Source organism: Podarcis bocagei (assembly GCF_964188305.1).
Source record: "Podarcis bocagei genome assembly, chromosome: 2".
Classification (NCBI taxonomy): domain Eukaryota; kingdom Metazoa; phylum Chordata; class Lepidosauria; order Squamata; family Lacertidae; genus Podarcis; species Podarcis bocagei.
Window position 1 is genome coordinate 37735408 of NC_138126.1, and position 17924 is coordinate 37753331.

The window sequence follows — 17924 nt, forward strand, 5'->3', positions numbered from 1 at the left end:
GGCCCAGATACTGAGTGATATTTTAATTGTTATATTTAGCCATAACCTTTGGAATTTTCTAGGCAACCAAAACTCCTGTCCTTGGGTCCAGTACACCTCCAAGTATCAGGCCTGGTTTTGTAGCAGAGCCACATGCAGCCTCCAAGCGTGTAGGAGTCCCAAGTCTCTCCCAGAGTGTAGAAATAAATCACAGGAAACTAGGGAGGTACTGAGCAGCATAATTCTGTTCCATTTCAGCTTCACTTTCCAGTCATTGGTCTGTTCTGTCCCATTTCTCATGGATTTAAAAAAAAGAATACACAAAAAGTACACTTAAATCATAGTTATTTTTTGCACATGTTTTACTGAAATATTGATGTAAAATACACATTTTTACCATTGCTTTTTAGTGGGAGTTGCATTCCAACAGCCAAGTGAATTTGAGAGTGTAAGATCTGGTCAATCCACAGTTGGACAAGTCACTTGATAAGCTGTTGCAGTTGATGCTGAATCATAGCCTGGCAATGTAGAAGTACTGAATAAATGTGTTTGTGCAGAGATGGAGCTTTTGAATTGTTCAGCAAACATAAAAGCTCACTTTCCCCCTGATTATTTCATCATGTTGTTTACCTTTGAGTGCACACAAATTGCATGAGTACCAGAAAGCAATACAGCATAGCTCAGAATGTCACAACCCTGGGTTTTTTTTGGTGTGTTTTTTTTAAAAACTTGTAGCATATGTTTGGAAGCAGAAAATGGGAAAATCAATGCAGCTAAATCAGATCAGATATTCTGAAATGTACAAAAGCTGAGGATGCATGAATTTCTTTCCTCTTGGCTTCTCTGTCTCTGGTCCAGATGGTATCCTGCTGCGTTACACACCAGTTCTGGTCTGGAATTATTGTTAGTGCTGTTATTTCATCGCAATTTAAAGATCCCATGTATGTAGGGAAGTTGTGCTATCACAGTCATGGTAAGCTAATCCTCTACAAGAGTTTGTATACTGATCTTTACTGGTAAAGTCCCATCAGGACAATTGGATGTGGTTGGGGAATTTGGAAAGGGAAATGAAGAAGCATCCATCCATCCATCCATCCATTTGTTTTAATTTGTTATATATATATCCTGATTCCAGTCCTCCTATGAAAATGTCAAGGTGTTGGATGTTGAGTAGTCAGGTTCAAATCCTTACTCTGAAACTTAATGACTGGCCAAACACTAGTCACTTTATTTCAGGGGTACTGTTCACTTTAACATGGGGGGGACTCCATTTGTCATTCTGTCTCAGGTGGCAAAATAACTTGGACCACTCCTGCTGGTTTATTTACAGCCAGCCATTTGCAGAGCAGAAGCAATACTTTTGGGTGTCTTTAACTCCTGCTCCTGGATTTTCCAACAATCACATCCACTATCCGAGTGAGCCACAGCCAAGTCAGCTCACAATCTTTGAGCTACAGCGCTTCCTGGCCTGATAAATCAGATTCAGATAAATATATATATATATGCCTCCTTCCATAATATCTCTCTTTAACGAACATGAATAATTTGACAACATTTTAAATTTTCATACGAAATTTTACCTCAGATTTGGAAGTGGTGCATGCAGAACATTACAACATGCAGGGGGAAACACTAAATGTAAACATGATAAATCAAAAAGAATAAAGTCTTCACCATGGACGAACTTCATCTCAATGCAATTTGGGGTGCCCTACTTAAGTTTCAGTTTTCGTTGCTGGCCCTCCCTCAGACAGAGTGAGGGAGCCAATGCTGTGGTGCAGAAGCAGTAGTGAGGACAATGTTGGACAACAAAGCTGTTTATACCACACAGCATGCCTTGTAAGTTAGTTAGCTTACTTTTCGTAGGTGCACTGGAAGTAGCTCTCCCATCTCTAGTGTTGAAATAAGATTAAACTGCCAGTCCAATTGGCTGTGATGAGGGACACCGTCTTCTCCATCACCTCAGACAGCAAGATGGCATGGGCTAGGGTTGCCATATTTCAAAAAGTTAAAAACCAGGACACCCCAAAAGTTGTTGAGCTTTTCTTAGGAATACCTCAACCTTGTTAAGCTTTTTAAAGACAATCCCTGACATTGTTGAGCATTTTTCTTTACAAAAACACTGAGAAATATGCAATTTTTCGATTGACTTGCCTAAGATCCAGGACAAAGTGCAGCCTTTTGGAAATTCCTCCAGATGTCAATTCTGCCTTTGAACTCCCAGTATTTCATGTGAGTGATATAACATGTATTCTACATGTAACATTCAAATATAATACAGTCATATACAGCCTCCAGAAAGTGCTCTTAGAAAAGCAATATGTGTTAGCGAGATATTGTTAGGAAGAAAACAGATAAAGGTCTCAAAGCAGTTAGATTTTTATTGATAAAATTTAATATTTTTGAAGGTTAAAGCCAGTCTCTTTATTTGCAGTGTTGGTAAAGTTCCCTTTACTGTCCAAGGTTCCAATAAATTATGGAATGTAATTTCCACCATATCCACCAGAGCTTTTCATTTTATTTTTGGTACAATTCAGACAAAAGATTGGAAAGGTTTGTTTAAAAAAGGAAAAATGCTTCTGGGATGCAACCAGGGATGTCACAATAATCTGCCAAGCCTGATCACCTGTGTATAAGTTGCCATACAGCTGGTCTTGACAAGTAGCCTGCATTTTGCTCATGTCTGCCACTTTGTCATTTAGTTTCCATCAAGAGGTAGAGGGACAACTGTGTGCTGCTCTGCATGATGACTCTAATAGGCAGGCAAGATGTACCATGTTGGTAGTCAGCTCTATGAAGGATGCAAGTTTAGCAAGTCCTAGACTGAGCCTCAGATAAGGCTGCAGTTTAATCTGGGCAGTTAGCTTCACTTCCAGCAACAGAAATTCCTATAGTTAAAGGGGACTTGCCTATTTCAGTGGCTCTCAACTCTTACAGTGTTGAGGAGGCAGTGGTTTCATTGGAGCTTCAAAACTGGAGTGGCAATGCTATCTCCTTCTGCCGGACTGCTGCTAAAAGACTGACCTCCTGTGCTGGAGCTCTTGGTGCAGTAGGGACCATGTGGTTGAATGTGTGGACAATTCCTCCTCACTCTCTGATTCTTCCTCCAAGTTCCCCACTTTGTCCCCTCAAGAGGGGAAGTTGGACTCCAAGATCATGATAGACTATCATCAGCTGCTGGATGTGCAGGCTCTTGGCCTGTTGATTTGGATAGTGTGTGGAGAAACTCAAAGAACTCAAAGAACACAAAACCAGCAAAGAGCAGTTGTGAAACTGGCAGGCTCCTTCCTCTGCCCCCAATTTCTGCAGCACGTCTATCTGCTATGCAACTGAAACAGGCTTGAAACCCATTTTCAGTTTTACTTCTATTATTATGGATCATTGGGTGGAAAGGAACGTTGAAACATACTTTATGGTTTCTACCAAGTCCATATAGCCCAGTGTGCACATAATCTGCCAATGAAGAGGGAAATATGCATACTCTCCAATAAGCATACCCTTTGTTCCTGTCAGAGATGAGCAACCTGTCGCCTACAAGCCACATGCATCCCATTGTCTAATTTCATGTGATTTATGGTGTCCCTTCCTGCTAGTCAACGGGGAAGCATTGGGAGGGAGGACTGTAAGAAGGGGGAGGCTTAACAAAACCTATCACGATATGCACATTTTCCAGGGCCTAGAGAATATACAAAAATGTGAGGCATGCACATTCCAAAAGGCCTGCTGGACAGTATGCATAGTGACCAAAGAATATAGAAATTATTATTGAGTTATGTTGGAATGAAGGTAAATTGACCAGGAAATTTGTACTGCAGTGGCTCTTCATGGTTCCAGACAGGGATATTTCCTAGGACATTCTAGGCATTGAAATCTTGACCTTGACAGTGGTGTAACATGGGTTGCATGGGGGGCGGGGAGGAAGGAAAACAGATGGAGTATGCATGCATATTCAACTACCTAAGGTGTTCATGTTACCCAGGAGAGCATAGTTGCATAGATAAGAAGAGTTGTTCTGTTGTCTGGAAAGGTCACTTTCTGGTTCGCATGGAAAAGCCATTTTCAGGGAGCCGCTAGGGGGCGCATCGGAAGATGGCCGACAATACCATCTCTCCGGCTCACACGAGGTAATTAAGAGGCTGTTATGGGAGTATGCAGCCTCCCTCGTTACCCCAAAGGAATGGGGAACGCTGCCTTGCCTGCTGTGCCCATAATTCACCCCCAGATTCGAAAGGGGGTGAGGGCACTAGGCACAAAAGCCCTCGTGTGGGTCGGCTCTCCTGGACGCTGTCTCTGATCTGCGCAGCTAGTTGCGGGAGCTCAAAATAAACAATCAGAACAGAAGCAAACGGACATACTTCAAGTGATGATTGGGAGTAAGGACTGCTAACTAAAGGGATCTCTGGGAAGAGGAGTGACGGGCTGGACTTAACAATAAATCAAGAAGAGGAATAAATCAAGAAGATTCATCAAAGGATCGGTATGTCGGAGCGAGACTAAAAAGGAGGGGGGAGAAAAACTTTGCTTTTTTTGTCTTATGTGAGTACCCAATAATCCCCCCCCCCAAAAAAAAAGAATCGTTGCAATTACTGATCACAAGCAGGAGGAATAAGAACTGTGTGGAAATTAATTACTATGCAAGGACGTGGCTTATGGGAGCATCGGGAAATGAAAGTAAGTCCTTTGTGACGCAGTTATAAAAAGAGATTTATCATGGCAGGCACACCCGCAGGAATCCAGGGAGAGGAGGACTATGGCTGTTACTATGTTGGAGTGTGGGTTCGGCCTAGCAGGGCCCCCTGAGAAAATTTGTGAGGGAGCGGCGGGCCTGGGGAGATCAGGACAGACTGTCGGGATGTTTTGTATGGAGGTGTTGAAATGGCGTCTGTCTACTTTTATGGCTCTTGGATGAGTATAAAATCCACACAGGATATAACAATGTTTGTCTTCAACCCGCTTGTGGAGATTATCAGAGATCACAAAGAAAGGAGATAACAACAAGAAGATGAGGAAAACAACAAAGAGAAGATTGAACAGAACTGTGAATATTATTTTGACAGAACTGTGTAATTAAAGCAGCAGCAAGAGAGATGATCGCATCCCTTTCGGAGCTTGAAGCACGGGTACCCCCAACAAAATTTTTTAAAATTTGGCTGTGTAATTTGGAATTATTTTTATTTCGAATTAATGTGATGTGATTGGCCTGTTAATAGAAATTATTTTTTTAAAAAAGGAAAAGCCATTTTCAATGGAGCACAGCAATGGACGTGTGTAGCTTATTGAGGCAGCACAGGTGTTGAAAGTTTGCGCTCCTAACAATTTTTTTTAAAAAATAATATTTATTAAAAATTTCCAATCAAACAAAATTATATATTCCAAATTATACAAATTATCCAATAATCAAACAAATCCCAATGTTATGCCTAATTATAAATTATTATTATTTTTTAGCTGACTTCCCATGCTTCAAGATCCCTCCTCCTTCCCGCCTAACAATTTTTTTGGGCCCGGGACAACTGCCCCTGTGGGCCCCCACATGCTACGCCACTGCTTCTGAATGCAAAGTGTGTGCTCTTAACACTGAGCTAGTCATCCTTCAGAGTTTCTCCACTGCTCACTGCAGCCCTCGGACATAGTGAGCAAACTTGTAACATTTAGTTTCACACCAAGTGGAGCAATTAACACATGTTCCTGTAAGTAGTAGTATTGTCTTGCTTGATAAGATCTCCTACCCATGACCATATTTCCAATGCTCCACAGCTGAGGCTCCCTCAGGATTTTTTGAGACATGTCAATTGGTGAAAGCATTGAGCAACAACAGAGATTCCAGTTGATCATTCTTTGAATTTTTGTGATGATGCGTTAATTGTTGGTCTTTGAATATAACTTTCCTATCACGTGTGTATCAGTGCCATAGAAAGCATCTTATTATAGACATTGCTCAATCATTTGTGGGAGCTTGTCATTTAGGAGTAGTTTAAAGCCTCACAGAAGGAAGTTTCATAAAAGAATAAAACTATTTTGGTTTGCCCTGATTGTTCCTAACAAATCCATGTTGATTACTACTCATCACCCAGATTTTCTTTTAGTGGTTAAAAACCAAATAGTGTCTATGATTTGGTCTAATTTTGTCTCTGGTATTGAAGAACAGCTAATCAGTCTGTAATTCCTTGAGTCTTCTCCCTTTCATTTTTAAAGCCTAGATAATATATTCACTCTTCCCTAGGCTTTTCAGCTTTCACCAGCTAACACCTTCAGAATCCTTGAGTAGTTACCATTAGGCCTCACTGACTACATGGATTTTCTACATATACTGTGATATTCTTTGTTATCCTGTCATCGTAAAAAAACATGGAGCAAGGCTGGCTTTATCGGTGCAAAGCTTGACACTGAAATCCCTTGGATTTCATGGATACTGATGAAATAAGGGGCAGAGGGGGATACAGCAATTTGTTAGACTTGGACCTAAATCAATGTATTGAAGCTATGCTAATAAATCAAAGGACCTATATGGCCTACAGCTTATTAAATATTAAAGCAAGATTCAATGGAAATACAGTGGAAATACTCCTTGGTATGTGTCATTAATGTACATGCCAGGAATCTGCATTTAAAATAGGAGAAATTATTCCATAGCCCATTGCTTTCAACTCCAGAGGCTTAGAGTAGAGCTGAGCTAAAATTGCTCAGAATACATATTTTGCAAAATAAAAATGTGTTGTGCTGTTTTTGTTTCTGCTTTTTATTACCTCCTCTAGAACAAAAAGGTCACTTTGTAGAATTTCCTTTCAGTATTCACCACCATTTTGTATGTGGAGCCCCTTCAACATGACCTGGAACCATGGTAGTTCTGGGGCATTGTGGAGGCAGAAAAATTGTAGTCAGGCTACTAGTATTATTTCCCAGGGACAGACCCAGATTTATAGAAGCCGTCCCACTTTCTGATTTGATCCCGGAATGTCCTGCTTTTCCTTAGGATGTCCCTATTTTCATCAGAGAAATGTTGGAGTGTATGGAGTGTTGGAATTCTGCCTGGGTCAGAGGAATGTGCCACGGCGTAGGCACCGGCAGATATTCCTGTCGACCTCCCCGCGTCTCCACTCTGCTGATAAGCAGGCGAGGTCCCGGCGATTCATCTCAGATGTGTGAGAGGAACACACCGTTCTCCCTCTCTCCCCTTTGGTGTCCCCCAGAGAGGGGAAAGAAGCAGACAGAAAACTATTTACATCTTTTATTTCTGTCTCTCATATCAGTACAGAGAAACACGTCTGCACTCGACAACAGCAAGAAGAAACTCCCCTCATGTACTTCCAGTACGGGTCATATGACACACACACTGAGCTAACATCCGGTGCTCAGTACAGAATGGACTGCCCCTTTGTTTCCATGGCAACAGTCACAAACATCCTGTCTGGCTTTCCAGCCACAAGCAGCTGACTGAGCTGCTGGAGCCTTTGCTTGCTGCAGCATTGGTGCTTTATGGTAACAGTGTGACCCTTGAACCAAGGAGATAAGTAACTGTACAACCTTTAGAAAACATTTGAAGGCAGCTCTGTATAGCAAAGGTTTTTTTTAAAAAATGTTTAATGTTTTGTTATGTTTTATATATGCTAGAAGTCACCCAGAGTGGGTTGTTGTTGTTGTTGTTGTTGTTGTTATGATATAACACTGGTCCTAAAAGGCCTACATTGGCTCCCAGTACATTTCCAAGCACAATTCAAAGTGTTGATGCTGACCTTTAAAACCTAAAATGGCCTCAGCTCAGTATACCTGAAGGAGCATCTCCACTCCCACTGTTAAGCCCAGACACTAAGGTCCAACTCTGAGGGCCTTCCAGTGGTTCTCTCACTGCGAGAAGTGAAGCTACAAGGAACCAGGCAGAGGGCCTTCTCGGTAATGGCACCCGCCCTGTGGAACGCCCTCCCATCAGATGTCAAGGAAATAAACAACTGTCTGACTTTTAGAAGACATCTGAAGGCAGCCCTGCTTAGGGAAGTTTTTAATGTTTGATGTTTTATCGCTTTATTATTAATAATATTCTGTTGGGAGCCACCCAGATGGGCGGGGTAAAAATATTATTATTATTATTATTTCATATTTTCATCAGAAAAATGTTGAGGGTATGTGTGCGTGTGCGCGCGCACACACACACACACACACACACTGCTTCAAGAAACCAAGCAAAGTCCATTACCCTGAAGCAGCAATATTGTCATTTTGCATGCTATACAACTGACAAGAAAACAAAAAAAAACTCTCTTCCAGGCTTCCACAGTGGCTTATACAGATCAGTAATAAGGAAAATAATAAGCAGTGATAAAACAACGGACCTTTAAAATTAGCTGTCTTTTTTCCCTACATACCTCTGTGGGAAATTGTCGCTTTCCACAAAAATCAAACCTGAACCTGAACATCTAAAGTCTAACCCTATTCAGATCATACTTAGCCAAACTATTTTATTCATTCACACAGAACACTATAAATCACTTCCTATTTCCAAAACTTCAAACTTTCATTCCATTTATTCAATTACTTTGGGTGGAGGGAAAGTGTTTTTCCAAAGCAATTAGGAAAAGTAAGTCTGCACTATATTACAAATGTACTCAGTTTCCTCCTAACCAGCTGCCCCCTCCTGCTAGCTCTGGAAAAACAACAGAGATTCCCCAGACTAGAAACTGTGCTAGAAAGATCACTAAAAGAAAATAGAAAATAGCAGCTTTTTAGGACCCAGAAATTCCCAAATCCTGTTGGGTAAAATAACTCACCCATCAATCACAACTTAGGACTTCACTCATTGGCTTAAAACAGTGAAAGGCGGGAAAAGGCAGGCTGGGCCATTTCTCTGCACATTTCTCTTTCTAACTTTCTTTGAAGTGGGCTTTCTTTTTTAAAAAAATAGAAAATAGAAATTTCAGAATCTGGGCCCCTTGCAATTGCTTCAATTGCCGAACTGTAAATCCAGGCATATTAGTAAACATAAGACAGGGAAGTAGCCTTAAGAAACAAGTCAGGAAACAAAAGAAGCATGACAGAAAAGAAGTTCTCCCTTGACTGGAAAGCATTTGTGTGTAATTAGCATCACAGGGTAATATAGGTAACAAATTGTTAATCTCCTGAACACAGACGGTGCAGTTACTTATGCAAATCTTAACAATGGGTGCACTTTGAAAACTGCTAAGTTCATAATTTCCTGTTATATTTGCTTGGGTGAAGAACTGCATTGTGATCCATCGTAACCAGTTGCATTAGTCATTGTGCTGTAATAAATCACATTGTATAAAGCAGAGCTTCTTCAAAGGAATTGATCTCCCCCATCCCAACCCCCATTCCCTTTAGGAGATGTCTCTAGCTTGAAAAGTGTCTCTGCTCCTAATGCTCCCCCCCCCCATTATTCAATAATGGACTATAATTACAACAGTAATATTTAAGATTATATAATGACAAAACATTTGTGGGATGGAATCAAAAGTTCAAGAAAGCATGAAATTGCATTAATTCCAAAGAAATGTTAGTAATTATGCAAGGTGATGAATTTTGCCTTCCCCTAATTATCTATTACATGTATGAGGATGTTGTTATATCTTTGTTTGGTATTTAGGAAGACATGGCTATCTAATAGTCCTTCCTAAAATAAGTTAACATATTTATTTCATTAATTTTAAAACGTTACAATGGGACATGCACCCTGCATATAGCTTGGTTCTGTTGATTCTGCCATCATTTATTTGAATCAATCATTACTATCTTTAAATGCCCCAAGGAGCTCAGGGCAGCATAAAAAGTGGTGCTAAGGGTGGGGCGGTGGCACTGGGGTTTTTGCCTGAAGTGGAAAAGTGTCCTGGGTCAGCCCTGACCATGTCTTCCCACAAATGCGTTTCTGTCCCACACAGTATCTCCTAACCAAGTTTTCAACCAGTGAAACAATTGGTAGTCACTGATCTGGAGGCTCTGTTGAGGGCACCACTGAAGGTGGTGATCATCTCAAGCTCCTCTTGCATTTCTGCTGGGCTGGCACCACGTTTGAGGAGGTCCTGGGTAAGGTACCTTATGCCAGAGACCATCTTGGCTGTGAATCCCAGAAGACCTCCTCCCTGCCTTGCAGGCCTCTTCCCACCTCACCTGAAAGGCTAGGGCCCTGACTGACTCCAGCTACAAAAGTTGAGGCTGCTGAACAGACTCTTGGGCTGGGGTATTTTTTAGCAGGGTTTGTTGCCAGGAGGGAGAGGAGCTGTTCTTGCTGTTCTTGAGATTAATTTTTGCATCTATATTTTAGATCTTACTATGATTTATGTGGAAATTGTTTAATTTGTGTACTTTTACAGTTTTATTTATGGTTTATGACTACTTTTGTTACAGCACAGTCAATGGTCATAGGTCGTGGCAGTTCCAGGCCAGCAATATCTGGAGAGCCAGAGATTCCCCACCCATGTCTTAGTAGAAGAAAGTTGGTGCTAATAGGCAGTATGAAAAATTACTCTTCCAAATTAAAAGCAAACAAACTTTGTTTTATCGTTTTAATGTTTTGTCATCCAATTAAGACTGAATGATAAACTCCTGGTGCTGAGGATGGGGAGGTAGAAAAGATATATTCTCTACTCTGTGGCAGATTGTTATTCCCATTAACACTAATGGAACCAACACAGAGAAAAGGGAAATGTCTGTTTACGTTACATTAGAGCATTTCTTGGGATACAGTTGTTTATCACCTTAACCAAACACCTCAGCAATCACTGAGGATTTGCCCATCTTTTGATAATTGCAGTTCAAGGCAATTAGAGTGCTTCAAATTGTTGATTATTTTCTCACTTTACTACTGTTGCCATTTCTTTTATTAAAATGTTGCTGTTTTGAATATTTAAGTTTAGCACAAGAAACCCTTTTAATGGGAGGGTTCCACTGCCAGTTTTAAACTGGCCAATGCATGTCCAGCAAAATGCAAAGCTCATGTGTGCTTCATTTCTCACGTATACATATGCATACAAATATTCACAAGAGTCTATATTCTCATTCTTCCTTTCAGATGCCAAATTGTAAGTGTGGCATTCAGTTTTCCACAAGGTTGTGCTACACCTTCAAATGGTCCTTATTGCAATCACTTGAAGGGCAGTGGGGCTGAAGCAAAAATGCTTCAAAAAGGGCAAGCAGAACTTTGGGTGATGTTTTGAGGGATCAGGGTCTGTGTCGCTTCTCATCCCACTCAACAGCCCTCTGACATTCCCCGCCCCCCCCCAATTTAACCCCAGAAAGTTTCCTCTTCCCACCCCATGCCAACTACTAATCTCACTTTTCACCTTTACAACCCCATTTCTGAAGCCACATCTCTCATCTATTCTGAAGCAAATTGTGCCTTTCAACAATGGCAAAAGTTTGAGTAAAGCAGAGATGGGGTAACACTGAAGTTTTTTTTATAAAAAACACCAAAAACAAACCAATTTTAACAATGAGAAATAACACAGCATTATTTCTCTAACTCCCTAACTCCCATTTCAGTTTAAACTCTATTCAAACCTCTGCCATTTTTAAAAATATTATCACCACTTTTCCCATTTCAGTTTCCTTCCATTCCTGCTTTCTTCAAACCTCTGCTGTTGTTTAAAACCACAATTTCCCTCTCCGTTGGTCTCCACCACTGCTTGACTCAAAGTTTTCCCTCTGCAATTCCTCAGCTGCCTCATGTGAGAGTGATAAAGGATGTGAAGCCCTCAAATATTTCATTGTATGAAGGTACTTTACTCAAACTTCTGCTGTTGTTTTAATCTCCCCCCACCCTTTCCCACTGCCAGTGTCCTTTCTTTCTCATTCTCATGCCTTGGCTGCTGTTGTTGCACAATCTTCCTTCTCTTTTGCTCTGCTCTCCTCCACCCCAACTTCATGCAAATCCAGGATTGTGATGCAACACTACAGGTCCTCTAATGCAGTGTTTCCCAACCACTGTTCCGCGGCACACTAGTGTGCCGCGAGATGTTGCCTGGTGTGCCGCGGGAAAAATTAAAAAATTCGAAAGATTTTTTTTTAAAAGTCAAATTTTCGATTGGGGCACCGTCACTAGATGACCCCTGGGGTTCCCTCCCTCCCTCCCGCTCTGCGCCTCCCTCCTCCTCCTCCTCCGGGGAGGCCCTTCGTGGCTCTCGGCCAAGGCTTGGCAGCTGCCACTCACTCGCTCGCCCACCCATCCCTCCATCCCTGCACCCGGCCTCTCCCCCTCCGTCCCCGGCGCGGGGGGCTGCCGGGATCCGTAGTCCCCTCGCCCTCGGGCTCCGCGCCCGCGTGGGGTGCGCGAACTACGTTTCCCAGCGTGGCCTGGCGGGCCGGGCATTTTGTTTGAAGCGCTCTTCTCCCGGCCATGGAATGAGCGCAGCGGCAGCGGCCGGGCGGGCAGGGGCTCTTCCGCGCAGACCCCGCGCAGCCTGCCTGCGCCCCCGCGGAGATCGGGCGGCAGGATGGAGCCCGGGGATCCCCGCGGATGCGGAGGCGGAGGCTGCCCCCCAGGTAGGGCTGCGTCGGGGGGGGTTATTTTTGCAATGCTGCATCCGCGCCGGAGGGGACGCATCGGACCGCGGGGAGACCCCTTGGCGGGCGTGCAAGGCAATGCATGCGTGCAGGCGTTGCATGGAGTGCAGTGCAATGCAATGGCAACGCGGCGCCCTGCATGCATGCATGCAACTTCCACTGGCGCTCCGGACTTGGCAGGTGAGGGGGGTCCCCAGTGGGCGGCAGAGAGAGCCGGGAGGGCGAAGGGGAGCCGGGGGGAGCAGCGCTGCTCCCCGAGCCGAGCCCGGGGGGAAACTTCGGCGTCGTTGCGCCGGGTGTTGGAAGCGGAGGCTGGCGGGGGCCCCTCACCTGCAAAACCTGGTCGCCTCTCATATATTTCGTGCATTGCATTCATCGCCCGCTTTCTCCTCCAAGGAGCTCTCGGGGGCGCGCGCGGTTCTCCCCGTGTTATCCTCGCAACAACAGCCCTGCGAGGTGGGTCAGGCGAGTAGCCCAAGGGAGCACCCAGGGATTGTCCTGGCCAGGTGGGGTGATTTGAACCCTGCTCTCTGCCCGGTCTTCGTCCTCATTTAGCCCCCACATGTGCATGACTGAGGTTTTTCCCCCTCGTCTTGGCTATGGTGTGAGTCTGTGCTGTTAATTAATCGGGTTCTGCTTTCGGAGAAGATGAGCCAGCCCTCAAGGAGGTGATTATGTAATTTGCTAGCAATTCATGTCCCTCCCGGCGTGACGCTGCGCGCTGACGTCACGGGGCTGTAATGGTGGTGTGCCTCGAGATTTTTTTTCATGAAACAAGTGTGCCTTTGCCCAAAAAAGGTTGGGAAACACTGCTCTAATGGGGGCTTCACAATGACGGCTTGACATTTTTATGTAGATAGGGAGAAAATTGAAAGGTAAAAAAACCCTGCGCACACATAATGACAAACTGTGTTCAGGTTATTGTAAATGTTATATTGGGTGATATCCAACTAAGTCATATTCAGAGTAGGCCCACTGAAATGAATGCATATGACTAACATTAGGCATTTTTCAATTTTTAAGCAGCATATCCAGATATGCGCTTATCAAAAGTAATTTCTCTCCGAAGATCCCATTCTACAGAGAGACCAGATAAAGATGTCAGTCTCAATGGCAGCATTGTTCGCCATGATTTATTTTTAATAAAGGGTAATTTGGAGAATGCTCTTTCTCCTTCGCACTTTGGAATGAGAAGAGTTAGATTAAGCAAGAAGCTATAGTAACATTTCTGAAAGCTTCAACAAGTACCTTATTATAAACTGATCTTCAAAATCTTATTTGTAGTAGTCTTAGATCCATCACATCCCTCTGTAGTATCTAAGAAGTGACTCCTCAAAGCAAAGACAGAAAGGCACTCCTTGGTAACAAAAAGAAAAGGGGGGGGACACATAAATGGCAAGGTTTGAGAGTTACTGATTCCACTTCTAAAACATTAAATCTGGTTTGTGATGCACTAACTGTGCTTCTAAGGTATGTTTATTTGTGAGAAAAGGATGCTAGCGTGGCAGAGTTTGTTTTGAAATCCCCCCCATGAGATTTATGGAGTGGGATCTGAGTGGGGGTGACAAAGCAGGCAGCAATGCAGCAATGTTAACCGATCAATATTGATGATCAATGGTAATGTACCCCACCTCTCCGTGTAGAAGGCCCAGGACAATCCCCGTCCTATAAAACGGGTATGGGTCTAAAGTCCGTAACTTTGCGCCAGTGGCAAATCTGACTTCTTCGTGGCAATTTTCAGGTGCCAGGAAAGAGGTTGCAACCCCCATCTCTAAAACCCTGTTCAGATAAAAGTGTATGGTGTGTGGAGAGGACAGGAGCACACATTCAAACCCCATGCCTAACTCATTGCACACTTGCCAGCTCCACTTCGGATCTTCTTGCATTGAGATGCAAGGAGTGAAGGGGGGTGGTGGTTCTAAAGCTGTGTAAACACTCCTGTTGGCTCTGAATCCAGTGTGCTACCAGCTCTGGTTCAAGAAGCAGTGTGTGCACAATGTGAGACCCAATCTACACCTATCCTGCCGTTTATTACAAAATACTTCATTTCAGTGCATTTCCCCCCAACGCAGCTTTGATACACATTGTGTAAAACAATGAGCAGGCTGCATTTTAAAGTAGTAATGCATTTGCAGCCTAACTGCACTCTGTCACCACCTGTGTCTCTTCTCCCTGCTTTCCGAGGGAGGTCTGAATGGGGCTCAACTGTTGTTAGCATCCATGTTCTTATGTTCTTTGTCAACTCTGGCTGCGCCTGTCTCTGATTGGAAACCCGTCGTATTGTTTTAAGAAAAGCAATGTTCATCATGAAAGCCCTGAGTGAAATTTCCAGAGTTGGCAAGATTCAATTACGCCAGCTGAACAACTTGCCTGTTCTGTCAACTTGCTTCCCAGCCTTCTCTAGCTTTGTCCCCATATGGTTCAGTGTATATCAGTAATGTTCTTGCGATAATCTAATTTGGTTAACACAAGGAAACATATGTTTTCCCTGCCATAAGCATATCTTGTGGTCTGCGAATGCTTTCCTCAGATGGTGATGACTTGCCACCCTGTGCAGCTGAGCCCTGGCCTCGCCATGCCACACTTGGAAGGATCACATTCGCACCTGAGCATTCTGCTCAGTCTACATGATACCGTTACAGATTTGACTGATTAGCCAGCGCCCTGCCAATAGCCACATGCCAGAATGCAATGATCAAAGAGGATTGTCAGGGAAAGAGAGGAAGGGGCAATTGGAACAGAATTGCAGCCGACAGCAAAATGCAATGTGAGCAAAGTCGATGCTCACAACGTAAGACAAATGCAGGCAGAGGAAAAGGAGAATTATGGAGAGTCAGGTGATAACTTATTCATAGATTTCTGTGGAAAGCACAGTTAGCAAATATACCATCTGTGAAATAGAGCTGGCATTCCTTAAATGTCTATTAGCAATTGCAATCCACTCCGAACACCTGATCTCTGCTCCACACTCCTTGATAACAACAACAAAATAAACCATTATTGCTTTAATAGCTTATGTAATGTTATGCAATAGTATCGTTTTAGGTAATGCAATAACAATATGAGATTGTAAACGATCATGTAGATTTTTTCTTTTTTGCTTTTTCCGGAGCCCATTACATCATTAACACTTTGGCCATTTAAAAGCTGATTAAGGATTTTCAATATGCTACAAATCTGGCTTTCAACTTTGTTTCCAACAGATATGTCATAGTAAACATTTTTAGTTGGGGGGGGGGAGGTAATAGGAATGCACATCTTTCAGTGTGGCTGTATTTTTGTAAAAGTCAATACTACTTAATTATTTGCTTTCTTCTGATACTCTTAACCTACAGTGGTTTTTCTATTTTAAAATATCAAGCTGCATGGAATACTTTTCTTTTTTGCAGGAAAATAAAAATAAAAGATCAGTCTCTAGGTGTATTTCCTGTGTTAGTAAATTGAAGCCCAATTGTCCCAGCATGAGGAATACCAATGCCTGTTTCATGATGTGTGCATCCAAAGCAATCCAATAAATTAGACCCATGTTCAGCCAATAGGCATGTGATTCTGGGACTTGTGAAATTGCTGTCAGTATGTAGCCTCATTAGACTTCACACATATCCATCCCCCTGAAGTTGTTTTTGAGCAACCGTACCAGTTTGCAGTCCAGAACAAAACAATGTATGCATGTATTGTTCCACCTGTTTTGTAGAAAGTTGTTTTATATGAACACTGTTCAATTTATTCCCTTAATGGAGATTTCCTTTTAATCTTTAGACACATCCAAACATCTTGCTTTACTAGAAGAACAAGGGCATTTGAGTTCACCAGCTTGGTTGCATCATTATCTTGGTCTGACTTGAGTTTATACATTTACTCCAGTTTTTCTTTCACTTAGTTTTCGCTTTTATTTTATTGTGGATCCAGATTGTTGATACTTACCGGTATATGGAGTATGACTCTTGATATTAGTAGAACTAAAGTCTGGGTCCAGCTCCATATAGGAGTAGTGTATTTTGATTTTCTTCAAGATTAAAATGGGCCATATAGGCCATTAGATCTGCTTATTTGAAATTTAGATTTATAATAAAATACAGTGGTGCCTCGCAAGACGAAATTAATCCGTTCCACGAGTCTCTTCGTCTAGCGGTTTTTTCATCTAGCGATGCAACCCTATTAGCAGCTTAGCAGATTAGCGCTATTAGCGGTTTAGCGGCTATTAAAGGCTTAGCGGCTATTAAAGGCTTAGCGGATTAGCGGCTAAAAGGCTATTAGCGGCTTAGCGGCTTAGAAAAAGGGGGGAAAGCGGAAAAAATCGGAACACTCGCAAGACGTTTTCGTCTTGCAAAGCAAGCCCATAGGGAAAATCGTCTTGCGAAGCAGCTCAAAAACGGAAAACCCTTTCGTCTAGCGGGTTTTCCGTCTTGCGAGGCATTCGTCTTGCGGGGCACCACTGTATATTGATCCTTAGGGCTTGCCGATTAGAAGGTTGGCGGTTCAAATCCCCATGATGGGGTGAGCTCCCATTGCCCTGTCCCAGCTCCTGCCAACCTAGCAGTTCGAAAGAACGTCAAAGTGCAAGTAGATAAATAGGTACCACTCCAGCGGGAAGGTAAACAGTGTTTCCGTGCGCTGCTCTGGTTTCACCAGAAGTGCCGTAGTCATGCTGGCCACATGATCCGGAAGCTGTATGCCGGCTCCCTCAGCCAATAAAGCAAGATGAGCGCCGCAACCCCAGAGTCATCTGCAACTGGACCTAACGGTCAGGGGTCCCTTTACCTTTACCTTTTATATTGATCCTTTCATTTTGTTCTCCAATTTCTGTTTAATTTGAACATAAAAGTATTCCATTGAGGGCAGGCAAAAAGCTATGGGAAGGAAGTTAGTATGGTCTAAACTAGTATCTCAGAGAATAAAAAGGGAGAATCAGGTTTGTCTAATAAAGATCTTATTGTTCACCTGTTAAAGCTCGTAACTTCTTTTAGCCAGATACTGGAGAACTCTTAATACAGACCTTTATGAAGAATGGTAGTAGAGATATGGGACATAATTCTTATGGATAAGCCAGCAGCACCCCAAAGAGAACACTGTACTTTGGGGGAGGGACACCACAACATTCTGTATGACATGGTTTAATTTACTTCAATATGTGTAATCTATTGAACATGGTTTCCATACTTCAGCTTCTCACATGACACTGTGGAACAATACATTTGTCAGATTTATTCTCACTGGACGGCATCACTTTATGCCTTGATTCTAATGTACTATTCTTTAACGCTGTCTCTATACTTTTTTTTGGGGGGGTGAGTTGGTAATAATGTTATTGTTGTTTCCTTTGTCAATAAAATATGGTAAAAAGGAGGGGGAAGGTCATGCTCAGATTTCAGTGTGCCTAGGAGAAATGCGCTAGCATTTTTTCCTGCAAAACTAGCTGAATGTTCAAAGCAGGTGGT

At 42.8% G+C, this 17924-nt stretch overlaps 1 protein-coding gene across 8 annotated transcripts in view; it reads left to right on the forward strand.

Moving 5' to 3' along the window:
• LOC308581529 (contactin-6-like) overlaps window positions 1-17924 on the forward strand; it is a 210434-nt gene that overhangs the window by 113012 nt on the left and 79498 nt on the right. The window lies entirely within an intron of this gene.